Source organism: Protopterus annectens, chromosome 4.part0, assembly GCF_019279795.1.
Source record: "Protopterus annectens isolate FY-2018-M chromosome 4.part0, PAN1.0, whole genome shotgun sequence".
In the NCBI taxonomy this organism is placed as follows: Eukaryota; Metazoa; Chordata; order Ceratodontiformes; family Protopteridae; genus Protopterus; species Protopterus annectens.
Genome location: NC_056733.1, coordinates 1,439,898,863 through 1,439,911,795, shown reverse-complemented (window position 1 = coordinate 1,439,911,795; position 12,933 = coordinate 1,439,898,863). Strand labels below are relative to the sequence as shown.

Genomic DNA, 12,933 nt, shown 5'->3' with positions numbered 1-12,933 from the left:
ATTCACGTGTTGCAATATTCATAACAGTAGGGAGGTTGCTGCCTGCAGCTCCGACATCCGGCCAGTATACCAAAGTCTTGCTTCAGGAGGGTACGTGTGACGTCCTGCGCCAGGACTATAAACCGATATAGGGTATAAAAGTGACGTCTGCATGTACCGTCTTCAGAATTTTTTTGCCGCAGTGAACGTCAGACTCTAATTCGCCAGTTCGGAAAGCAGATTGCTAATTCAGGCGACCCCAACAGATAAGTAAGGGGTTTTCATTGTTTTTTTTTTGGTTTTTGCTAATATGTACATGCCCACTAGAAAGGGGAAGTGTATTCTGTTGAGGCAAGGCCCACGACTATACTTCCTGCCCTATTTGCAAATCTTTCGTTCCAAAAACCCTTCACAGCCGTCTGGCCTCGGTTAAACTTGACTTGGAAAATCAGAGGCACGTCTTGCACTCTTTATGGAGAGAGGAGCAGGCCCATCCAAAGAGCCGCCATGGAAAAAGGCCAAGAAAACCAGACCTGATTCCCATGCTGCACCTCAAGCATCAGGGGAGATTCTTGAGACTGATGAAAGCCCATGATATCTTCAGACCCCCGATGTTCTTCATGTTTCACTGTTGCAGTCATTACATTTGGGTTATCTGCTTGCAGGTAGCCCTCAGTTGGCCTATCAAAGTCTTGGGTCCTGCGTCGTTCGCTGTCTCATCTTCCATGACGTCAGGTAGTCAGGGGTATAAAGCATGCAGCCGACGCCATTACATCAGTCTTTCTTGCCGTGCGGTGCCCAAAGCAGAAGCAGTTCGCAAGTGCCAGTCTGCCGATTCCTGAAATTTTCATTTTCGAGTTTCAGAACCGAAGTTTTCAAAAAAGCTAATTACCTCGTTGGGGATCCTTTGTCTTGCTCTAAACCGATGTCAGTAACAATAGTATTTCTTGTGGAAACCAAATACCTCAAAGATTTTCATTTGTACTGCATTCCTTGCTTAGGCCCAGGCCAAGACGTCCCTCGCTGTCAGTCTTGTGCCTTATTCAATCCTCGAACTATTCATCGTCTGTTCATTTTTGCTTCAGACTACTTCGGTACTCTGTTTAATTACCCAGAAATGGCTTTGATAAGCTATCCGACATTCCAAAAAAATGTAAAGATAAAGACAGAGACAGACCGCACAGGCCCAAAGCTGCCGACGACACTTCCTTTAAGCTAGTCGCCAGTTCGCCGGTACTCAGTGAGGCGCTTTCGCAGCCCCTGATGCCTGCTACTTCAGATTTGCAGGCATCTACTGAGACCCATTCGGAGTCCGGTATGCAGCGAGATGCTTCTTTGACTATGGAACCTGCGGATGTCTCTACCTTGGATGGGTCCATAGCCGCTGTGCAGGCACTGGCTTCTGAAGGTGTATTCAGGCCTACGGACTTGCATATCAAACCAATGCCATCTTCTACTTCAAGGTCTAAAACTCGATCCATGCCTAGAAAACCGAAGTCCAAACCGCATGGTCAGGCCCATATGCCTAAAAAACAAATAAGAATGGCTGAAGACCTTATTACTGTAATTAGGGAAAGCCAGCCTTCTCCCTCTAAGAGACCTAGAACTGATTTTCCTTCTGATTCTTCTGATCCGGATTCTGAAATTTCTGTTTCTTCTTATGACCGGGATTTGCCCTTATCTACCTATGAGGATTCTGATGCATAGGACTCTATACCCTCTGCTTCCCCTCCAGAAGATTTTTCTTTTGTTGAAACTTTGCACACTCTTAGGGAGCATTTCCGCTGGGAAAGCCAGGATTACTCTGACTCCAAAAAGAGGCTTAGGGAATTCTTACTCCTACCTCAACACAGGCCTTTAGCTATCCCTCCTGTACTGGACATTGTAGATGATGCCTTCTTGGAATCTAGCCTGGCCCCAGACACTCTACCCCCCGGCTCCCAGGAAACCTGACAGGTATTGCAGAGTACCTGACTCTCACAAGTTCCTCTTTAAGAATCCCACTGTGGACCCAGAGACCATTTCACAGGGACCCAGAGGCATTAAGGTCACTACTGCCAACAACCCTATCTCCTCTGATAGAGATTCCAGGGCCCTGGACAGATGGGTTAAGAAGGTATACATTTCTGCTACTTTGGCCATTAGGGCCTTAAACTGCCAGTTTCATATGTTAAAGTATCAGCAGCATATTATTGGATTATTTAAACAGAAAATGATGATGATTCCTGACTGTGCTGAAAATAAAGAATTACAGGATTTAATGCATTCTGCTGAACAAGTTGTTAAACATACTTTGCAATGTGGTTTTGACTCCTTAGCAGCATCTTGCAGGGCTGCTGTCACTGGGTCTGTTCTTAGAAGGCATGCTTGGCTTAAAGAGCAAACTTTGCCAGATCATGTTAAAGCTAAATTACTGGATGCTCCCTTAAACCAAGACCACCTGTTTGGCAGCAAAGCAGAAGTACTACTTAAAAAGATGGAGGAAGACGCTAAATCTATGCAAACTGTTAAATATTTCCTGCAAGTATAGCCTCCCAGATTTAGTAAGCATTGACCTTCTAAGAGTTGGTCCTTTCCTGTCTCTTCCAGGGCTTCTCAGTCCAAACCCAGGAATGGCACACCACCTAGGCTACAGTCTCAAGATACTCACAGGCCTAAGCAGTGGGAGGCTCCCACTTCCAAAGCTGGAAGTAGTAAGACACCCCCGTATGGTAAACTGTCACAATGACTTAACCTTAAACCTTCCAAGCCCTGCTCAGCTGACTACCCCTTTAGGGGGAAAGATCATCCTGCATGCAAAAAACTGGGAACTCACTACCCAAGACAAATGGGTTTTAAATATAGTTTCCCAAGGATACAGATTCCACTTCCACACCTTACCAACCCCAAACGGTTGGCCAGACCTACCCTCAAATCAGTGGGCAGAGGCTCAACAGCAGGTTATCTCTCTTCTAAGTATCAGGGCTATTCAGCCTGTCCCAGAAGAGGAATTGAGGACAAGGTTTTTACTCGAGACTTTTCCTGGTACCCAGAAAAGACAACTCCTGGCGTCCTATCCTGGACCTGTCTATCCTAAACACCTTTTGGTAATCCCAAAATTCAAAATGCTAACTCTTCATCAGCTGCTTCCCATGCTAGGCAAAAATGCCTGGTTGGCAACATTGGACTTCAAGGTGGCTTACCAGCACATCCCGATAAGGGAATCTTGGAGAAAATACCTACGCTTCAGAGCAGGCTGCATGCACTATCAGTTCTCTGCACTGCCCTTTGGCTTATACACTGCGCCCAGGGTATTCACAAAGTGCCTAGCTCCAGTCATTGCTTTCTGCAGGCAAAGAAATACTCAAATGTACCCATGCCTGGACAATTGTCTAATTCAGGCGGAAAGCCAGGACATACTATTAAATCATCTGGCATTTGTAAAGAAACTGCTAACCTCACTGGGATACACCATAAACGAAAAGAAATCCCACCTAGTACCCTGCTAACAAATTGTATTCTTGGGAGCAAGCTTGACTACAACTTCCCAGATGGCCTACCTCACGCCAGAGAAACCAAGTTTGACAACCTACTTCAAACTGCTGGACACAAAGACCCAGCTATCTGCAAGGAAAATGCTGCAAGCCCTGGGGTTCATGGCCTCTTGCATTTTACTAATTCCGTATGCAAGACTGCATATGAGGAGACTACAATGGTATCTCAAAAGCCTATGGTGTCAACATTCTCAGGACCTAGAATCAATGATTCCTATCATTCCTTGTATAAAGACAGAGATCCTTTGGTGGCCAGAGGCCTGCCACCACAACAAGGGACTGCCATTCACTCTACCCTCTGCCACCCAAACCCTAACAACAGACGCATCAGACTATGCATGGGGGGCTCACTTGGCAGGGCAGTGCATTCAGGGCAAATGAAACCAGAGTCAAATGCACCTGCATATCCATCAAAAAGAAATGTTAGTTGTACAGTATTCTCTGACAGCCTTCAAGAACCACGTTCTCCCAGAACAATTATTGGTAAGGATGGACAACACCACTGTTATGGAGTACGTAAACAAGCAGGGGGGGAAACCACTCGTACCCTCTCTGCAGACTAGCCATAGCATTGTGGAACACAGCATTGAGCTACCAAGAGCACCTACAAGCTCAATTCCTGCCAGGCAAGCTAAATTCACTGCCAGACGACATAAGCAGAAATCTCATGGACCCACGCAAGTGGATATTTAACATTTTGGGAAACAAATGAGGGAGCCCAGAGATAGACTTGTTTGCCTCCCCTCAGAACTACCAATTGGACAAATTCTGCACAAGGACTCCCCACAGACAGGCTTGGAAAGTGGATGCTCTGTCCTTCACTTGGGAAAGCATCTCAGTTTATGCCTTCCCCCCTCTGCCTCTCCTCTTGAAAGTTCTACTAAAGATCAAACAGGACAAACCAAGGACAATACTCATTGCACCAGACTGGCCATGCATGCCAACACTGGTACCCCCTTTTGCGCAGTATGTCACTGCTGGAACCATGGCACCTGCCTCAGACCCCTTCCTTGCTGTCTCAGCAGTAGGGCCAGATTCTGCAGCCCCAGCTTCAAACCCTGAACCTGGCAGCTGGGGGAGGGGGGGGTACAACAGAGTTTACCACATATTCTTCAATGCTTAACGGAGATGCTTCGCAAGGGCCTTTCCTTCTCTTCTATTAAAATTCATGCCTCAGCCATCTCAGCACATTATAATACTGAGCCCACCCTTCTTCTCTCACCCCCTGCTGAAGCAATTCCTCAGAGGGGCCAAAAATTTAAGACCACCCTTGAGTCCCTACTCCAGCCTGGGACCTTAACTTTGTATTGGAAAAGCTCACTCTACCTCCTTTTGAGCCAGCTGCAACTGCAGAGTTGAAATTCCTTTCTTGGAAAACCGCCTTCCTTCTAGCCATCACTTCAGCAAGAAAGGGTGTCTGAATTACAGGCCCTCATGGCAGTGGAGCCCTTCATCATCTTTCATGCGGACAGGGTGTCCCTCAGGACCAGTCCTTCCTTTATGCCCAAGGTGGTATCCAGTGTGGCCCTTAAATCAGCCCATTCATTTGCCAACCTTCTCTAATCCACAGAACAAAGGAGAATGAATACTGCACTCCATGGACGTGCACAGACAACTTAGATTTTATTTGGGCAGGACTAAGCCTCTCAGGAAATCTGAACAGCTGCTAGTTGCCTTTGCTGCAGGGGCAGAGGGGAAGGCCATTTTAAAGCAAACCATTTTTAAGTGGATAGGCCATTGCATTAATTTCTGCTATAAGCACCATGGAAAACCTACCCCACAGGGGATAAGATCCCATTCCACTAGGTCTGCATCTACTTCTACAGCCTTTCTCAGAGGTGTTCCTTCCAGGGGCATCCTAGAAGCTGCTACCTGGAGTTCTGTACATACCTTCAACAAGCATTACCTCTTGCCATTTTTTTCTAAATCCAGAGCTGGTTTTGCCACTGCAGTTTTGCAGGGCCTAATAGCTGGTCCTAATGCTCTCTAAATTGCCTCCTCCCTTCCTTAGCTGTGGGAATCTACCCAAATGTAATGACTGCAACAGTGAAACACAAAGAACATAGTACAGTTGTGTACACTTACCATAAATGTAGATATTAGAGTGTATTCACTGTTGCAGTCCTGGTTAACACCCTCCAGCCCCTGACTTCTATTGACTATACCTGTCTTCTTCTTTACTATATTTAAACTTTCTGGTGTATTTGCATTTTGTTGGAGGTGTAACCTTGTATATAATTGCTTCCCATTATGGGGGCACCTGACATTTGGGGCAAGAAAAAACTGATGGTGTTGGCTGCATGCTTTATAACCCTGACTACCTGGCGTCATGGAAGAGGCGACAGCAACCAACACAGGACCCAAGACTTTTGTTATTCAGGCCGACTGAGGTACAACCTGCCAGCAGATTACCCAAATATAATGACTGCAACAGTGAATACACTTGAACATCTACATTTATGGTAAGTGTACACAACTGTACTTTCTCCAACTCTTCCAGCTCCCTCTCTACATTTTCCTCAGTGATCCACATTAAAAATGTCACCCAATTCTTGTACAAACTCCTTATCTGCAAGCTAAAAATACTGTTTTCTACCCCTTTGCAATCTTACAATCCTTGTACATTGGTAATCTATTAACCTTTTATCATTTAATATCTCCCTCCGTACTGTTATGCAGGGTTGCAGTCTTTGTAAATGTTATCACTGTATGGGTGTATCCATGATTGACGTAGTCAGAGGTGTGTCAACTGTGAAGTGCTTGGAAGCACAGTACGTAAAATGAGAATGTAGAAATTCTCTTTGTTATTAAATGTTAATTTCAAAAGCTACCCCCCCCTCAAATGTTGCATTTTATTTAGAAACTAGGCAGTCCAACAGATTAAGAACACTGCACAGCATATATAACATACTCTTTCATCAGAAAAAGCACCCACTTCTCCATCCAGGCAGCATTTTTCTCAGTGGTTGAAGGTTTCTGTATAATTTTGCTATGTAGTTGAATTTCTGCATTTCTCACTTTGGCTATCTCATTTGTCTAGGACTGAATAGCTTTCAGAAAAATGAGCACTGCCCAGCATTGTCTGGCCACCTGCACTTTGCTTACATTAGTTTCAAAGAATTCCTAGCAGAGATGGTGATCACTACAAGTGCATATTTATAGCACACCTTGACTTCACTAGCTGTTAGTCCCTTTTTTCATGCAGTAATGAGTAATATACTTAACATTCTGCAACAAACTACATAGTGCAGCAGAAATGGTAGTAAACCATTGTGAAGGTAGGTGAAGGCTGCCAGCCTAGCCAGATATAATTTGGTAGATAATTCTGTCATTTGTAAATATTAATGTAAGCCACAGGCTTGTTCTCTTAAATGTAAGAAAATGCTGTTAGATGTGGAACTGCAAAACTGTAACAGTGCACTCTGCTGTAACAAAGCTGATAAGTCAGTTCTTTGATGTCAAAACTCGGAGCCGAGATGTCTAGATAAAGGCATTCTGCCTATTGTTGTGAGGCCAGTTAATGGGTAGACTTTACATGTATAATTTCTTTTATTGTTGTGGCTTCCTGACCAGCTGCAAGGTCAAAAGGGGTATTAACCTCTGAGTTCTGTTAGCCTGGGAACCAGAAAGAAATGTAATCTGAAATTAATCCGTGGTACTGTGTTTTCAATTTAAGGAGAGAAAAAATGAGAGCATTGAGCATTTGTCTTGAGAACATCCAACATCACTAGCACTGTCTTGTTCTATATGCAAGTTTATTTTAGAACTGTATTTTCTCTTAGATATAGCTAGGCACTAGGAAGATTAGATTATTTTTTTCTGTATTGATGTCAGAGCTTTTCTACTGTATTATTTTAAGTATTTCTCTGTGATCTCTGAGCTCTTGACTAGCACTGTGTAGTAAGTATTGTTTTGTGTTTTTATTTATTATTATTAAATATTTTTAAACCTTTCAACTGTGGCTGTTTTGTGTAGAGATAATATAATCTCTAGAGTACATTGCATATATATATATATATATATATATATATATATATATATATATATATATATATATATATATAGATAGATAGATACTGTACACATTCATTCCAAATAAGCCTTGACTGTTCATTTGCACTTAACCATGTGGATAATACTATTGTACAGTATAATTGGCACCCTTTCATAAGGGCCTTTTGGTAGATGATAAATATTAGTGGGTGGTGGCAGTGATTTCTACCATATAGTCTGGGTAAAAGGGGCACAGCTGGAGAACCTGTGCCAGCCTTCCCCAGGAGTGTCTCTGTGGTTGTATATAACTCTTATCTCAAAGTGTGTGTGTCAGCTACTTGGGCAGGAACACGAAGCACTGATTGGGCAGAGAAGGGTGTTGGAGGTTTTAGATTGCCCACTAGGCTGAGATCTGGACCGTATAGCTGTACCAGTGGGGAATCTTATTGGGGATCTGGAGAGAAAAGGAGAGACCAGCCTCAGACTGATCTCTGTGTGCTCTTAAGGGAAATTGTACTTCACTATGTGTGTATTTATTATCCTTTTCCTATATGGATGCCCCTCACTGGTGTTAGTGGTGAGAATTGAGGCTCCTTGATTGCTGGTACGGTGCACGGGCATCCAATATTAATTGTTTGGCAGTGGTGGGATATCCACACCACATATTACTTGGTTGGCAAATACTAATTGGCTTGTAGTGGTGTGGATAGTGTGAATTCCTGTAGCTTGTGTACAGTGATCACTGAAGTTGTTTTTGTACTCTAAATCAGCCACGCAGTGAAGACTCAGAATTCAGATCACAATTGTTTTATTTCTTTTATTAGCTTAATTAGTCAGGCAGAACAGACAGCATGTGAACAGAGGAGTATGGAAAGCTGATAAGGAGCCAGCTGGCTGAGATGTTCCAGGCTAGGGGACTGGTGCATGGAAACCTAACTAAGGCAGACATGATTGCAGCTTTGGTCACAGCTGCATCAGAAAACAACAACGAGGAGGACGAGCAGACTGGCAGTGGAGATGTAGCACACTCGGAGAAAGGACAGCTCAACCTTTCTGTAGAGGACTTAAAAATCCATCTGAAGCTAAAGAGACTTGAGTTGGAGGCCAGGCGTTTGGAAATAGAAGCGGCTGCGAGACTGAGGCGTCTAGAGAGTGAGGACAATGAGAAACTGCGATGTTTGCAGGCTGAGGAGAATGAAACTGCTATGCCTGGAAGCTGAGGAAAAGGAGATGCTGACTCTTCGCCAGAGCCATGGAGGTAATGGAGAAGGGAGTAACCGGAGGGGTATAATTTTGATAGTTTCATTCATACGTTTGAGTGGATATGTAACAGTATGATGTTGACCAAAGGCTCTGGGTACGGTTCCTGACCCCCTTACACCATGGTAAGTAAAGCTGTAACTGTGTTGTCTAAAATTTCTGATCAGGAATGTTTTGATTATACTACTGTTAATAACTGCTTGTTAGAATTTTTTAAGCCAACACTTGAAACATATAGGAAAAAGTTTCGTGAGCATAGACGCAAGGCAGATGAATGTGTGTGTGAATATGTTGCTGAACTGAGCACTTATTTTTATAGGTGGGTGAGTGGATGTCAGGTCACCACTTTTGAAGGGCTGGCAGACCTTTTGGTGAGGGAACAAGCCCTTAGCACTTTGCCTGAGGACATGAGGATCTGGTTAGCTGATAGACAGTGTGCTACTTCAGATGAGTTTGGGAAGAAGGGAGACCTATACCTAACAAGCAGGGCATCCCTGCACAGGACAGGGACCCCCAGTACTACTCATGGGTCTAAAGGAACCCATGGTGGGCAGCCCAGACTGCGTCAACAGAATTTGCCAGTAGCAGGGGAAACCACTAGTCCAGGTATACGTCCAGGACCTAGGGTTAAATATTTTGAATGCAACCGGCGGGGCCGTGTGGCATACAAATGTCCACAGAGGCAAGGTGGAGAACAAAAGGTGAGGGATCCAGTAAGTGGGGAAGACAAAATGCCAATAGTAGGTTGTCTTGAGACAACAGGGGCACCAAACTACTATCCTGCAGATGTTCTGATAGGGAAGGATTTGGATGAGGCAGTACCATGCACCTCTGCAGTTACATGCAGTCAGGCTAGGAGGCAAGCATGTGGGTCTGGTAGCCTGGGGGAGACCCAGACAGACTGCATACTTGCAGCCAGGACTGGTGAGGTGGTTACTTCAGAGAGGGAGCTACTCTGTAGCAGTGAGACTGAGTGTGAGCCGCAGCTGCTTGTGGGTACTGATGTTCCCTTGGAAAGAGTGACTGCAAAGGTAGCGGTAAGTAGTAGTACCCAGGCTGACAGTGAGGCACCACTGTCAGATGAATGCCAGACTTTGTGGAAGGGGAGCTGGGAAGGGTTACAAAGAGAGAGTTGAGACTGGCTCAGCTCTTAGACCCTACACTGCAAAGCCTGAGGCAGGTAGCTAGGGAGGTACCTGATTCTCAAGGGAAGGGGGGAAACTTTGTACTGGGACAAAGGGTTATTGTATAGAGTGGACCCCTGAGGGAGGGCTAGAAGGTGAGAGGGTACAGCATTTAATAGTGCCTAGAGCCTACCATCTGGCGATTCTAGCCATAGCCCATGATATTCCCTTTGCAGGTCATATGGGCATAAAACATACAAAGACGTATTATGCAGAGCTTCTATTGGCGCCTGGAATTTCCAGAGATGTAACAGGGTATTGCAGGACCTGTAAACCGTGCCAAAAGGTAGGGAAGGCAGGAGACCAGGTGACAGCACCTTTGATGCCTTTGCCTGTGATTGAGGAGCCATTTTAGAAGGTGGCTATGGGTATTGTGGGGCCTCTGAGTACCCCAGTTCCACAGGGAAAAAGTATATCCTAGTGGTAGTGGATTATGCTACATGGTTACCCTTTGGCAGTGGCTCTGTCCTCCATTGAGGCAGAAAAGGTGGCAAATAATGCTTTGTTAGAGATTTTCAGCAGGGTAGGTTTCCCAAAAGAAATACTGACTGACAGAGGTGCCCATTTCATGTCAGACCTGCTGGGTTGTCTGTGGAAGTACTGTGGGTTGAAGCACCTGAAGACCACCCCTTACCATTCCCAGACTAATGGTCTTGTTGAGAGGTTAAACTCTGCAATTAACTCCATGATATGGGCATTTGCAGACCAGTTTAAGAGGGAGTGGGACAAATATTTGCCCCATCTGTTTGCTTACAGAGAGGTTCCCCAGGAATCCACAAGTTTTTCACCCTTCGAGTTGCTGTATGGGCATAGGGTGAGGGGACCTCTAAATTTAATTTGAGATGAGTGGGGAATGAGTGTGAATCCCACAAGGAGTCTGTTGTGGCATATGTCCTAAACTCAGGGCAAGGCTCAGGGAACTCATGGGCCTGGCCCAGGAAAACCTGGCAGAAGCCCAGCAGCAGAGAAGGGTCTGGTATGACAGGAATGCTCGAGCTAGAGAGTATGCTGTAGGGCAGCAGGTAATGTTTTTCATTCCTGTCCAACACAACAAGCAGCTTGGCAGGGTGATAAGGAAAGGTAAGTGATAACTACATGGTTGAACTGCTAGGCAGGAGCACAGATTGTACCATGTTAACATGATGAAACCTTACCATGATAGGGAGGCCCTTGTGCTGAGCATTTGCAGCAGAATGCAGGAGGAGTCTGAGGGAGATCTGGTGACTGACCTCAATGAGACTCGGACTGACACCTTAGTGAAAGGGGTAGCAATGTCCCAGCAGCTATCTCGTACCCAGGTATGAGAAATCCGAGCAGTGTTATGGTGAAGCACCAGGTGGATACAGGACCCCAAAGGCCTATTAGGCGGGCCCCTTATAGGGTGCCTGAGAGAGTCAAACAGACTGTGAGGGAGGAGATACAGGAGATGTTGGAACTAGGGGTAATAGTCCAACAGTCCCTGGTCCTCCCCAGTGGTGCTGGTGCCAAAGAAAGATGGCAGCACCAGGATGTTAATCGTGTTACACTGCTGCAGTCATTACACTTGGGTTATCGTGCCGTCAGGCGGTTCCCCTGTCGGCCTGCGTTCCAAAGTCTTGGTCTGGCGTCGGTTGCTGTCGCCTCCTCCCTGACGTCAGTGCGACAGGGGTATATAAGATGCAGCCGACGCCATTTTCTTCAGTCTTTCTTGCCGCGCGGTGCCTGAAGCAAAAGCAGTTCGCAAGTGCCGGTCGGCTGACTCCTGAGATTTTCATTCTGAATCCAGAACCGAAGTCTTCTACAAAGCTAAGTACCCCTTTGGGGAAACTTTTTCTTGCCTCAGACCGATGTCAGTAAAAGTTAATAACTGTATTTCTTGTGGGAAGCAAATACCTCATAAGGATTTCCATTCCTGTTGTATCCCATGCCTAGGCCCAGACCACGACGTCACTAGTTGTCGGTTTTGTGCTAGGTTTAACAAGTGCACTATTAAACGTCGGTTTGATTTTGCCCGACATTATTTTGGCAGAAAATTCAATTACACCATGCCATCGGAACTTCCGACGACCGGAATACATAAAAAGTGCAAAGACAAGGACAGGCATCCGAGGCCCAAAACTGACGACGAGGCCTCTTCTAGACCGGTCGCCAGTTCTCCGGTTTTCAGCGAGGCACCTTCGCAGCCCCTGACAACCGCTTCTGCAGAACCACAGGCCGTCTGACTCCCACGTGAAGCTGGCTGGGCATTCGGACGTACAAGTTTTTCAGCCTACTGAAACTAACCCTTCAGAGGGAACCGAAGTAGCTGAGCAATCCACAGCTTCAGAGGGTGTTTTCAGACCTACTCAGTTAAGCATTAAACCCTCTGCTAAGTCTAAGCCTCCCTTAAAAACAAGGAAATAAATTCAGCATTCTCCAGGACAGGCCTCCATACCTAAGAAACAAATGCTCAAAATGACCGAAGACCTAATCACCCTGATCAGGGGGTCCCACCACCCACCTGATAAAAGGCCCAGACAGGATGCAGACTATGAATCCTCCAACCAGGTGTCCATTTCCTCAGATGCATCCTCAGACCTAGGATATTCTTTACCCCCTTATGAGGATTCTGATGCTGAGGAATCAATTCCATCAGCCTCTCTGTCAGAGGACTACTCCTTTGGGGAAACCTTACATACCATGAGGGAGCATTTCCATTGGGAAGGCCACGATTACTCAGAATCCAAGAAAAGGCTCACAGACTTCATTTTATATTACCTCAACACAGACCCCTTGCTATTCCGCCAGTGTTAGATATTGTGGATGATGTGTATACTGAATCCAGCTTAAATCCTTACTCCTTACCTCCAGCCCCAGTTAAACCTGAAAGATATTGCAGAGTCCCTGACTCGCACAAATTTCTGTAAGTCCTGTTGCTGACCCTGAAACTATTTCTCATGGACCCAAAGGGATTAAGGCCTCATCAGCAAAAAAAACCAGTTCCCTCTGACAGAGATTCCAGGGCA

At 45.5% G+C, this 12,933-nt stretch overlaps 1 protein-coding gene across 1 annotated transcript in view; it reads left to right on the top strand.

Annotated features, from left to right (window-relative positions):
• NDFIP1 (Nedd4 family interacting protein 1) overlaps positions 1–12,933 on the top strand; it is a 753,142-nt gene that overhangs the window by 684,998 nt on the left and 55,211 nt on the right. The gene's annotated exons all lie outside the window — the stretch shown is intronic.